Raw genomic sequence first — 14,511 nt, 5'->3', positions numbered from 1 at the left:
GATATGGTAATAAGCAAATGAACTAAGCGGCAGTAGAAAACAATAGATGAAAGAGGCATAATTGATTGGGTGTAGCAAAGGGATAGGGAGGAGCCAAGAATATCTCTTAGATAAGTGGTAATATTGAGTGAAATAAGTAATCAGTATTTTAAAGATGAGTGATAGTACAGCTTCGATGGGAATGAACAAGATGAGAAGGAAAAATGGATGCTGCAGGAGAGAAGGGCCTCTTGCAGGAGCTGTGCCCTATGATAGGCAGAAAGGGTGGAACCTAGTGCCGCTGGTAAGGACCTAGCCTTAGATAGGGTCACTGAGAGTTTCTCCATTGTCCCTTAACATGTAGATGGGCAGATTTGGTGGTGGAAGTGTGTGACTGTTCTCTTTTGATTGTTTCTATGTTCTCAGTGAAATAGAAAGCAAGTTTGTTAACTTAAAGAGAAGAAGGTGGCAGAGATGGATGTTGAGAACGTATGAAATAGTCATCTAGGAGAGTAAGAGAAATTTTACAAAGGAAATGAAAAGGGTTGCTGGAGAGAAGTAGGATCTGACTTGAGGATAATGCTCATTTATTTAAGATCAGGGAGTATTGGTGTATATTTTTCTCCAGACACGTGTACTTGCAGAACAGGCTGAGAGTTGAATATGACCAGGGTTGGGTTTTGCAGGCATATTAGAAGATGCAACGAAATGGGCCAAGAAATTGAAGGTGTAAGAAAGAGGTAAGCATAAAAATGGACTCCAGAATCTAAGCTTGGAGGAAGAAATATCGGGTTGTGAGGGAGTTGAGAAAATGTATGGGGTGAAAAAATGTTATGACCAGTGGACTGAAGATTTTAGATGGGTCAATGAATTGTTGGGGAGGGGAAGAGAAAGGAATGTGTTAGAAAGATATGAATGGTGGATTGGAGAGTGGGATGATTAGAATTGAGATTATGGAGGGAGAGCTACTACCAGTAATGACAAAGTCTAGCGTGAGCCCAAGAAAGTTGGATAACTGACATAAAGTAGAGGACAAGATTCTAGCCAAAAAAGAGAAAAAGGAACTAAAAAGTCAGGATACTAGCAAGATCATCTGTGTGAACATTAAAATCATCAAAAAATGTGATAGAAGTAGTAATGGAGTGAATCATGTGATAAAATCTTCAAGAAATGAAGAAATGTGGTCCTGGACTGCAATAAGTCAGGGTAGTGGGTAATCTGTTTTTATCAACTTCAAAAGAAATTAGGGGTTTTGGAGGAGGAGAGAAGAGCAACATAGGTCTGAAAGTGACAAGAAGAATCAGGAAAGACAATTATCTTAACTCCTGCCCCAGTAGTATGAGGGACATGAGAGAAAAAAACACCACTACTTGAGAAGGAGACTCTTTTAAGTGTCCTCAGGGGAGAGCCAGATTTTAGTTAGAGAAAGAAGATGAAGGGAATACTCTGAAAAGAGCTTACGTATAAAGAGGATTTTTCTGATGATTGACTATGTATGCTAGCAGGCAGAGAAGAAGGGTTTGGAGTTTGAGGAGGGTGGGAGAAGCAGGCTAATTACAGGATATTTCCAGCTGCTTGAGAATGAGCATCCATGTGATGAGATGACTTGGGTGTCTTGGGCTTCTTTTGTGTCTGACAGAAATTCAGACATAGGGCATGATGGGGTTAATATGGGCATTTTCTAAGTGGGTAGTAGTGTCTGTGGCGTTGTGTGGGAAGGAGACCATCTTGACAGGAGTACACAAAGCTCAGCATGTCACTTCTTCAGTTGTGTCAACACATGTTGAGGTCAAAGAGGAGCAACCAGGAGCACACGAGGATCTTCTGAATGTTCCCTGTCAGCTCCCTCATGATGATGGGCTGAAAGAAAGTAAATCTTCCTAGTAGCCTATGGGTTTTTATTAGCACCTTCTGGTATTCCCTCCCCCTCAAGAGCTTTAGCACCTATGACCGCCAACCCAATATCTTGTAACATTGATCTGTACTGAACAGCTATTATTTTTTCTACCAAACACATTTCCACCAATTTCCCACCCTCAGCCACTGTGCAAAGCTGCCCTGGGGGTTACGTGTATTGAGTAGGCTCATCAAACTTCGATAAAGGGAAAAAGGAAGGCCATGCCCTAGAGAGAAGTTTTTGGATCTATGCACAGAAACAGAAAGAAGAGAACAGACTTGAAACAATATTCTAGTGCCCAAAATAAGATAAACGGGCCAGGGAACTAATAGAAGTCAGAAGTAAGAAAAACAAACAATGGCAGGACAATGACACCGTAGGTGCATGCCTCCATTGCTAGTAGTGGGGAAAGCAGACAAGTTAGGGACAGCAATCTCTAAATCTCTTTCGGAATCCTCTGGTTTAGTTTAAACAGGGCTTATTTTTTCTACTGGCATATTCAAATAGGAACTACAATAAAGTAGTGATGACTTTGATTTTGAAACTTTGAATTCTTTTGCAAAGCAGAACCACACGTTGACTACCAAACCAAAGCTTGGATGACCAAATGTGGTCTTTAAAAACAACTGAACACAAGGACACAAATGGTCTGTTTCTTTTTTTCCTACTATCAAGGCCTTAATAGGACAAACTGACATGATCTGAATTTTGACTTACTTTACAGAGCAGACTAATTCAACAAAAAATGTTAAATGATCATTCATCATAGATAGGACAGAAAGCCCAGATTAGGATTTAGGAAAAGGAAGATGATCATTCCACACCCTTGAGATCTCCAGGCATTCCTAGAGTACCTCCTACACTTCCGGGCACAACAACATTCACAGTCCACGCCCCTTCTGAGATCATCAGTATGTGCTCCCCCCTCCCATTTGATGTATTTGTGTTTCATGATGGTCATCTCAGAAAAGCTCCTTATGCAACTTTGTGTATTTCAAGGTTGATACAACAATATTAACATTTGTATTTCTTGACTCTCAGGTTTATATTTTCAACTTTAACATCCAAATGCTGCAGGTGTTTTCATTTTGTTTTTATGTGCATTTATGTATGTATATATAAACACGTCACATCGCATGACTAACCGTTTTCTTTGGGCTTATGAGTATATGTTTCCCAAAGACAAGTATTTTCAACTCCCGACGTTGCAAATATCCTGAGTAGCTGTTACTCTGGAAATATGTTATTGTACTATCATCAACAGCAGCAAGGAGAAAATAGATATTACTCTGGTAGGCTTAATTTGTTATATTTTTAGCAATTTTCTGGGAAGCATTCTGCATTTGAAGGAAATTTCTGTTAGATGGAGATTATTATCCAGATATCAGTTCAGCTAAACACTTAGTTCCTTAATGGTTCTTTTAAAAAACTAAATAGTTAATTTTAAAGGACTTTTTTGAATGTTCCCACAAAAATGTATCCATATTCTTTCTGTTCAAAGAATAAAACCTTAATGGTTACCTTTGTAAACCTGCCAAATTATGCCAAATTAGCATAAAACATATTGGTCTTTCATTGCACTGAATCATGAATCATTTTCCTTTCTTAAGGATTTAGGGGAACTCTGTGTATAAATATTTTAAAATTATTTCCTAGAAGTTTCCTTGGCCTTCTAGTGATAATGAATTGCCCTTTTGGGTCAACCTCATTCCACCCACAGGTCCAGATAACATTAAAAAAATACAATCTATTTAATCCTCTCATATCATAAAAAAAGATCACCATCGTATCCAACGCAACATGAACATTTTCTCCTTAAACCACATACATTAGTAGTAACATGCCATATTTTCACAATGAAACAAATAAATTTAAATATACTGTATGTCCACCCTTTGCTTCATTTCTTTATAAAGCCAAAAAAAAAAAAAAATCAAAGCATATGTTCAGATAGGCAAGCCATTAAACAAAGAGGGTTGCATATTATTTTTCTTATGTGTAAAGTTTAAAATCATAATATGGGAATAGAAAAAAATATATAAATCTATAACTTTATTAGATCCATATAATTTGGTCAACTTTTCCACTGTCAGCAGAAGCAAACCAAAAAAATCACTGGTTGGAATCAGGGGGGTTGGGTTCTGGTCAATGTTCTGATACTTGCTCTATGAACTTGGAAAGCCTGTGCCTCAGTTTTCTTTTTTGTAAAATGAGATAATAACAACTTCCCCTATGTACCACATAGAGTTGTAAGAATCAATTTTTGTAGACACCTAGATACATAATTTATTAATAAACCTTTTGCAAATTGTGAAATTAAATATGAGTGGAAACCGTTATTATTGCTACAATCATTATGTGCGTAAGGCAGGTGATGGAATTCAGAAGATGAATTATTATTAAATGTTTTGTTTTTCTATAGCATTTACTCTAATAGTTAAAGGATTATTTATTCATGCATAAGGTTACAATATATTATTTTATATAGAGAGAGAATGTAACAACATCCACACAATTTACTGCAAAGATTCACTACCTTTCTCCAATATTCCCAGCCCTTTCTTCTCCCTACTCTACCAAACTTTAAGAGGTTTCGAAATTGGAAGCAAGTGAGAAATATACTGTTTCGTTCTCACTTGCAAAGAAAGTCTGACAATTAGAGTCCAACAGGGTGTATATAAGAACCTGTGGTCTTTTATTTATGATCATGACTGCAAATTTTTTAATCTTTTGAAATACTTAAAATCACTAATTAATTGTTGCCAAGATGATAAGATTTAGATGTCTATGAGGCTTTGTTACAATTTATAATCCTTTGTAAGTTGTTCATAGAAACAGTTAACGAGAGAGAGAAGGGGAGTTTATTCCCTTGGATTATCCAAGGCTGGAATAAGTAAAGGGAGGACTGGGTTAGAGGTACTCAGAGCCTGAACTTAGATGAGAGAGATCTCTTCATTTGCATAAGCAGAACCAGAAAGAGAGTAATAGATAATACGTTAGTTTCCTAGAGCTACCATAACAAATTACCACAAATTTTTGGCCTAAAACAGCATAAATTTATTCTGTCACAGTCTGGAGGCCAGAAGTCTGAAATCAAGGAATCAGCAGGGCCATGCTCCCTCTGAAGGTTTTATGAGAGAATTTTTCCTGGCTTCTTCTAGCTTCAGGTGGCTCTTGGTGTTCCTTGGTTTGCAGTAGCATAACCCCAATCTCTGCCTCCATCTTCACACAGCCTTCTTCTCTATATGCCTGACTCTACTCTCTTCAGTCCAAGCTGACAGGGTTTCTGCTGATACAACATTCTCAAAAGCCTTGTGGGACTACTATGTACATCAAGGTGATCCATACCATTAGACAAGAGGCCCCTCCACAGATCTTTCCTGGATAACCCTCTCTCTATTTCTGGTGTCTGCTGAAATGGTGATTGGACCCTTGAGTCAAATACCTAATCTCTTCAGCAAAAGGTTTCCCAGCCACACCCTCAGCCTTCTCTCCAGGGCGTGCTTTCTCAACAACAAATTTCCTAATTTTAGCATGCTTTGCAATCTGGGTACACCGAGAACCTCCCAAATCATTGAGTGCTGCTTCCTTTTGCCTAGTATTTCCTTCTTCAATTTTTCTCTTCCTTTCACCTTCCTTTTTATTCTTCCTTCTATCAGTCAGATATAAGGATTTCTTTTTCCTTTTTCCTTTTGCTATAAACAACAAGGAGAAGTCAGGCCACACCTTCAATATTTTGCTTGGAAATGTTCTCAGTTAAATATCCAAGTTCATCACTTAAAGTTCTGAGTTCCACTCAGTAGTAGAATACAATTCAGCCAAGTTCTCTGCTACTTTTTACCAAGAATCACCTTTCCTCCAGTTTCCAACAATATGTTCTTCATTCCTTTCTGAGACATTACCAGAAGTACCTTCAACATTCATATTTCTATCAGCATTCTGTTCATGAATGCTGTTCAAGAATACATGTATTCTTTAAGACAATAGAAGCTTTCTGTACCATATTCTTCACTTCCTTCTGAGCCCTCATCAAAATCACCTTTAATGTCCGTATTTCTACTAACCATCTCTTCAAAGCAATCTGGGCTTCTTCTATCATGCTCATCAAAATTCTTCCAGCATCTCTCATTATCCAATTCGAAAGCAACTTCCACATTTTTAGGTATTTGTTACAGCAGCACCCCACTTCCTGGTACCAAAACCTTTATTAGTTTCTTAGTGCTATTGTAACAAATTATCACAAACTTGGTGGCTAAAAACAACAGAAATGGAATCTCCTATAGTTCTGGAGGCCAGAATTCGAATATCTAAGTGTTGACAGGGCCGCATTCTCTCCAAAGTTTCTAGGGGTAAATCTTCCTTTGCCTCTTCCAGCTTCTGGTGTCTTGAGTGGTTCTTTGGCTTGGGGCTGCAGGACGCCTCCCTCTATCTTCATGAACCTCTCCCCTGTGTCTCTATGTCCTCTCCCCTTCTTATAAGGATATCAGCCAGATATAAGGATGATCTCCTCTTTCAGTCCTTAATGTGAAGGCCCTATTTTCAAACAAGGTCACATTCACAGGTATTGGGGGTTGGGATTTGGACATATCTTTTTGGAGAATACTATTACGCACTCTACAAATGGAAATTTATGACTTTTGCCCTTATTATCTACCAATGTCTTGGGATTTCTGGTTTATCCCCTCAGAAATATGACAGAGATTGTCCCATCACCTCATTGCTATAAATGCGATGTATATGGTGTAAGAAATCCTAGTCCAGAAGTTATAGAGAAGCAGATTTCCAAACTGGACATGAGAAAGTCACTTTACCCAGGAGTAATTTACATTTAGAAAGGCTTTTAACCCCACAAATGTGTGAAGAGTGGATTCTGGATGTGTAGAATGAAATGGGAGATGGGAGGAGGGAAAGGAATTGGCACCTGTGCTTTTAAGTCAAATGAAGAAGTTGTGCAAATAGCACAGTGGCTAGCGGTACCTTGCTATCTCTAGATCTCAAAAGAATAAAGTTCAATTGCATTTTGATTGTCATCAATTATTACCCATATATCTGAAAAATCTATTCTCATTCTTGGTACTAATCTAGTGAACCCAAGAAAAAACAATCAGTATTATCGAAGAGAGGAAGAAATGTAAAGAAGATGTTACAGAATACCATTAGAATGACACATTTCTTTGAATCAAATTATTTTGCTTTATAATAGTTTTCAGCAAAGCTAGTATTACTAGCATTAAAAGACAAATGAAATTCCAAAGTTGATCAAGCATGCTTCAAAGACACATAGCACCCTGATTTAGAAAAAGAAGAGAGGAGGGCCTTGCATCTGGTCAGTTAGAAACAATAACATTTGGTTCAAAAATGTCACCAGTAGTTCCATAGCTGGTGCTGTAATTTTAAAAGATCACACATTTCGCTGGTTTCTTAAATTAATTAGAACAATCATACAATTGCCTGTGGATAAATTGATGAGGTGTATCTGTTGGCAAACCCTTATCCTCCCACAGAGATGTGTAAACACAAATGAGATAAGAGATGTCAAGTAGCTTATGGCATTTTTATTGAGAGGGGGAGTAGCTCTGTTTTTAATCCAATATGTGGTCATAGATTACTTCTTTTTAAAATTGAAAAGTAGATTAGTGTTTTTGATGTTACAAAAGCTGTATATGTTTATCGAAATGAAAAATGCTAATGATTTCTAAGTTTAGAAAGCAAAAGCCTACCTCCAATCTTCTTCTCAGATATTATCATTGACAATTACAATTGTCTTTATTTCAATCTCTGTATGCTATATCAGCCTTGATGTTTTTTGGAGGAGGGGGGACAGGGTTCTTTGGGTTTATTTTGTTTTTTCTTTTTTATAAATGATACCCTCCTGTAACTTCCCCAAAAGAAGCACTTGATTGAAAGTACTTACAAGAAGTGGCTGCAGTACAGGAACCAAGAGTCAACTCAGGATTCACCTACATCCGTAAACTTTACTTGACCCTCACTTCTCTCTACCCACCCTTGTGCATGTGGAGGAGGTACCTCCCTTGGTGCCCCCATAGTACCCCACACATATATATGTCTTTATTATTTTACCCCAACACACTATTTAATTATTATCTTTTGTATATGGTATCTCCCACTAGACTCCGAGTATCCCAACCAGATACAGCATCCTAAACAGTTCTCCTCCATTTATGAGCAGAGCAATCACAGAACTGGAGAAGGCTAAGCAGCCTTATGACAAACCATGCACATAGCAAGCATTTTGGGATGACATCAATTCCCTAATCAATACTCTGTTCATGTTTTCCAATCAATTTCAGTTTCTTATACTTATGCTCACACTTAGCCCTCATTTTTCCCTCTTGTTCACAAGGACATCATGAGAGACACAGTAGTACATACCCTTGATTTGCTAAGCTAGTAAATCCACCCCATAAAGGAAATGAGTTCAGGTTGGCTTGACGGCTCTTATTAGAACCACAGTTGAGTTCTTCACACTGGAGCTAAATCCCTGGTGCCTTGGAGAGTAAGGAAGCAAAGAGAAGAGAGGGGCTGTGTAGTCACAAGACACCTCAGTGAAGCTGCTCTCTTTCCACTTTGGGGAAATATAGGCTAAAAGAGTTAATCCTTCTCATGATCACAACACAGAGGCAGAAAGAAAAGTCATGCCCCAGTGACAAAAAACTGCAACAGGCATTTTTAGAGTGTTGGAGCACTTCCTTAGTCTCTAGCAAGTCCTAAGGCTGTGCCATAATTATTATAGGAGCAGGGATTCCTCAGGAAGTTTAAAAATAAATAGTTGATGAGGACTATAAATAATGTGTGAGCCTCATAATTGTGGACATATTTTTTTCAATTAGTATAATGTACTAGGGAGAGAAATTTCAATGCTCACAAAAGATGTAGAAAGATAAAGCAAAACTAGGATGAAAAAACTAGGGACAAGACTAGAACATCTTTTTACTCAGACCTATCCAAGTATAGAGCCAGTTCTTCTGTGAGTAGGAATTAGAAATTAATACCCAAAACATAAATTAGACTATTTGTAGTTAAATGTAGGGGATAGTGATGTTAATTTTATGTATCAGCTTAGAGGGTGTTTTTGGATGAGATTAATATTTAAATCAGTGAATTTTGAGTAAAGCAGATTGCTCTTCATAATGTGGGTGGGCCTCATCCAATCAGTTGAAGGCCTGATTAGAACAAAAACGACTGTCTTCCTCAATCAAGAAGGAGTTCCTCAGCAGACTGCCTTCAGACTTTATGTGCACCATTGGCTCTCCTGTGTCTCCAACCTGCTAGCCCATAATGTAGATTTTGGACTTTCTGGCCTCCACAATTGTGTGAGTTAATTCCTTATAATAAACCTCTTTCTGTATGTATATATATACACATGCTGTTGGTTCCGTTTCTCTGGAGAACCCTGACTAATACAGGGGTCTATGTACATATATCACATGAATCTGCTTCCAATTAACAGTTTAGTAAACTATATATAATGTATGCATATATTTATAGTCTTTTCTAAATAATCCCTTCTATTATTGAGACTGTTTACGCTTTATTGTTGAGCATAAATGCTTTAATCAAATTGATCGTTGATCACAATTGCAGCCACCATGTTGCTTCCAAGAGTTTGTAGCTCTTTAAGATCCCTCAGTGAATGCTGTCTTAAAGATGTTTCTTCCCTTCTGGCTGTAGTTCATGTCACAATCACTCCCTATATACCCTCTCTTCTTTTCCACAATGTTTACAATTTACCTTTAAAAATAATAGGGTTAATACATATACATTTTTATCCCGGAAAAAAGAAGAAACAAAACATCCAGATACTTAGATTTTGTCTAGAGTTCTAGATTTTTAGACTTCTAGAATTCAATTTTTAGACATTCTAGTGTTCTAAATTTCTAGGGGATCAGTTGTACTGGACTCTCTGATGTCAACTCAGCGTCACTGCCACTGGTCCTGGAACTTTTTTGCTCAGAATGCCTTTCCTCATATAATTCTGGATAACAGTATACCAATGACAGACACTCGCTTTGGAAGGCAGAACAAAAGGAGAAACCAATGTTTGCTGCCAGCAGTTGCAAAATCACCCACTTTGGTGCCTGAATTGGTTTGCTTGGGCTGCCATAACTAAATACCACAGAGTGGGTGGCTTAAACAACACGTTTTTTTTTCTCACAGTTCAGGAGGCTGGAAGATGAGATCAAGGTATTAGCAGATTTGGTTTCTTCTGAGGCCTCTCTCCTTGGCTTATAGATGGCTGCCTTCTCACTATGTATTCACACGGCTGTCTCTCTGTGCATGCTTAACTTCTTCTTAAAGGACACCAGTCATACTGAATTACAGTCCACCTAATGACCCCATTTTAACTTAGTTACCTCTTTAAAGACCCTATCTCCAAATACAATTGCATTTTGAGGTAGTGGAAGTTAGGACTTCAATATGTAAATTGGGAGGTGGGGGAACACAATTCAGCCTGTAACAATGTCCCAGACAAATCAGATTCTTGAGAATTGCAGTAGTTTTTAGAGGGACTGACTCCTCAGAATCACCCCCTTTTTAATACATAAGGTGAGTAAGATCACCATCCTTGCCCCTACCTCCCCAAATGCCTGGGATTCATAGCAGCTTTCAGGTATGTCCCAGGCATTCAGGCTCTTCTGGCAGTAGCTTCCCTCATCTTTGCTCCAGAGGCCTTCCAATGGTTTTGAAAGCCCAGGTTCCATGTGTTAAAACTCTTTTCTTTGGAATACTGAGAGGAGGGGCTTCTAGCATATTTACATATGCTAATTCAACCATATGACCTCAGAGGAGGAAAAAAAAAGAGAAGGATATAAAAATGTAAGTCATGTAATTCTGAATATATCTCAGGTTGAACATAAGACTGAGGACTGAATCTCTTGTTCCTGTAGCTAGTCTCAGTTCTTACATGCTTTTCATAGTAAGATATCTCTCCATGCTGAATTAAATCTAGTTCTTCACGGAATACTACTTTGTGTATAACAAAGTCACTAAATGCAGGCCCAGTACTTTCATGTGCAACTGAAGAAACAGTCACCCATTTACATTAAAGAGAGAACTGACAGAGTTGGACTTACTCAAAGTGGAGTGTGGTATCAATACGAGGACTTCCCAAGCAATTTTCAAGGACAATTTTGATTTATGTTTTATGCTTTGGTTTATGCTTGTTTTATGCTTTGACTTAGAAACTGACCCTGACATAAGAGGCAACTCTGCTGAATATAAAGCAATATAAATACCTATGTCCAGGCAGTTGTAGTATATGTGATATGTAATATATGATGGTATATGTGTAATATAATATATGCATATATATATGTAATATATGTGGAAGGACTTAGCAGAGCTTCTGGGACATGTATGTACTTGGCAACTGTCAGAAGCCTTGCAGTGTAGGATTAAGAGCGTGGACTCAGATGTCAAACTTCCTGGGTTAAATTCCCCTTCTGCCTTACTAGCTGTGGGAAACTGGGGAAAATATTAAATTTCTCTGTGTCTCTGGCCTCTCCTCTGTAAAATGGAGATGACTACTATCTCATTGGGTTATTCTGGGGATTAAATATTAGATGTTTATATAATATGTAAAGAACCTGAAATAGTGCCTGGCACATAGTATAAGAGAAATGTGTTTTATGATTATTACTATTTGTTATATTTTTCTCTCATTTTCACTCTCTTTCAAAAACACTTTTATTGAAGTATAGTACACATACAGAAAAGAACACAAATCATAAATATATAGCTTAATGAAATCAAAAGGTAAGTCACCCATGAAACCTTATCTTAGGTCATGAACTACAAATATGTTTCCCTAATCATTACACACCCCCCTATCCTCCCAACAAATATCCTAATTTCAAATCATAGACCACTTTTGAAGTTTTGGAAGTTCATACAAATGGAATGACAATATCCATTTTTTCACTCCACATTGGGTTTGTGAAATCATTTAGATTGTTGCAAATAGCTATAGTTCATATATTTTCATTGCCATATAGTATTTTATTGTGTAAATATATCACAATTTACTTATCTATTCTGTTAATGGATATTTAGACTATTTCCAGTTTTTCATTACTAATAATGACTCTAAGAATATTCTTACACAGGTCTCTTGGAGCACATGTATGCACTTCTTTTGGGCATAAACCTAAGAGTGGAATTTCTGGGTCATAGAATTGATATACAATTAACTTGAGCAGATATTCCTCAAAAGTTTTTCCAAAGTACTTGAGCAAATTTTACTTCTACCAGCACCGTCTGAGAGTTTTAAAATTTTGCTTTTCTGGTGGCTATTCTCCTCTAACTACCACATTATCATTTTCAGGAAATTCAGCAAACTCTTCTTTATCATGTCCATGGCCTGGCATTAAAATGGGCTCTTACCATGATGTCAGATGGGGACATTTTTTAACCAGTTGTGACATATTTTATCATTGGGAAATTTTCCTTAAAAAGTATTGATATGATAAATAGTAAATCACTCAGCAGCTAGGGAAAACTCAGAAACCAATAACTCAACTTTACTTATTTGATGCAAATTATTAAGATTTTATTCATTGACAATCCACAATGTCTTACTTGATTGTTAATATGAGATTTTGCCCCTTGCTGCATATTCTTGGGGATTGCTTGATCTTTCTTTTATTAAAGATTTCTATCCTTTAATTTTCTATTTTATTCCTAAAAAGCTATTGCATTTCTCATTTAAATATGTGTTGCTGAATATATTATTTTTGCTCGCAATTTTTTCTTAATATATATTGATAGCACTTTTGCATTAGTGTATATGTTTAAAAGGAAATTTTAATTATCATTGTACAAGGGTTGTATCTTCCTACAACACAAGGCGGTGATGTAGCAGGCACGATGGCCATCATTTGTTGAACACACATGCATCAGGCGTGGTACAAGGCACTTTACTTACACTATCTGAGTTAACTCTTACAAAACCCTTAAGATGTAGATACTATATAAATCAGAGGTTAGTGTTTCCTGCACATCTCTGTTTTCTTTCCTCACAAACCTTATTGCAGAACCTTGCACTGCTTTGAATTTTCCAGGGGAAAAAAAGCCACTTATACTGAAAGACTATTGAGCAACATAGATTTTTAGCAAAGGTGTCATTGAGAAGACAGAGGACGGTTTGTCTCCTTCGCACGCAGCCTCATTTGACTCGCCTCCTCTCCTGATCTGTCTGATCCAGTGTATTACTCAGTTCCACCCCTCCTCTCTCTCAGTCTCCTGATTATACAATGCTGTATTCTTTTGCCACTGGAAACCTAGGCCCCATTGCTGGGCTTGCTTCTATTCCACAGTAATCTAAAAATCTCTTCCCACTAGCTACTAAGAAAATAAAAATTCTCCATTTTGTTACAGTTGTAAATCCATAATTTAATTATGAGTAAACTAAGGTGCAGAGATATGACACCGCTTGCTCTAGGCTACTTAATTGGCAAGTAGCTGCATCAAAAATCAAATTCAGGAGGATGTGACATAGACTATTTCTGAATTTACCAACATATTTTTTGTTTATTTTCAAATATAGATTTTGAAAACTCTAAGACGTTTACTAAGCATATTGGTTCTTGATTGATTTCAATTTCTAGTTCTTCTCCAATCCTGAATCACTGTGGACCAACTTATGTGTACATGGTACACTTTAATCTCTAAATAAAATATATAATTAAAGGAGGAAAACCCTAACTCTAACTGCACGACCCAAGGTAGGACAGACATTATTTGTGCACCACAAGGCAATATCCATATAGGAAAACTCAGAGGGGTCACTGCAAGTTTACGTGATCAGTTGATGGAGGCAGGTTCTTGCAGTAAGTAGAGGTCAGAAGACACTCCAAATAGCAGGAAAACAATTTACAATAGTAGGAAAATCCTAAAAGCCAGTTCTATGTGTAGATGGAACTGCTATGATTTCAGAGAGGCCACAAATCCAGTCTTCTTCACTCCCTTCTTCAGGATACCTCAGTAAAGGAGATGATGCCTTCATTCCACAGCTAGAGGTTAGGCTTCAACTTAAATAGCCTCTGATAGGTGTGGTTCCTTGGCTGATGATCATGATTGAAATCAACTAGTCGTAAACATAAAAGAGTCGATCCTTTCTGGAGAGCATAGTGATGTGACTTGGGAGCTGAGTAGCCTAGGACCCTGTTTGTTTTGGTATCACATGGGTTAGAATAAATTTAAACCAGAAAATCACAGTGTTAGTGTTGGAAAGAACCTTAGAGCTCCATTAATCCAGTCACTCTTAAAGAGCATGTATCCATATCATGGTGGAATGGATCCACATATAGTGTGGAAAAAGCTCATTTATGGTCAAATGTTCTTAGCTATTGTTTTTATCATTCAAGCTTAGAAAGTAAGCTGTCTAGAATTACAAAGTTGGTGGAACAAAACCAGTCAAATTGTATACTCTTTATTTTGGTGATTCCACAAAATAGAAGAGGTTCCTCTTTACAGAGGTGGGGCATGATCTCCAGAATATTGTACAGTTGTATCAAATGGAGACAAAGGTTTAAAAAAAGGTTAAGAAACAATGACATATGTCGTGCCTCTCAGTTTACCCATGAAAAACTGAGATTTATAGATATTAAAAAAAA

The sequence above is a fragment of the Diceros bicornis genome, chromosome 3, assembly GCF_020826845.1.
Source record: "Diceros bicornis minor isolate mBicDic1 chromosome 3, mDicBic1.mat.cur, whole genome shotgun sequence".
Classification (NCBI taxonomy): domain Eukaryota; kingdom Metazoa; phylum Chordata; class Mammalia; order Perissodactyla; family Rhinocerotidae; genus Diceros; species Diceros bicornis.
This window is presented reverse-complemented; position numbering follows the sequence as displayed.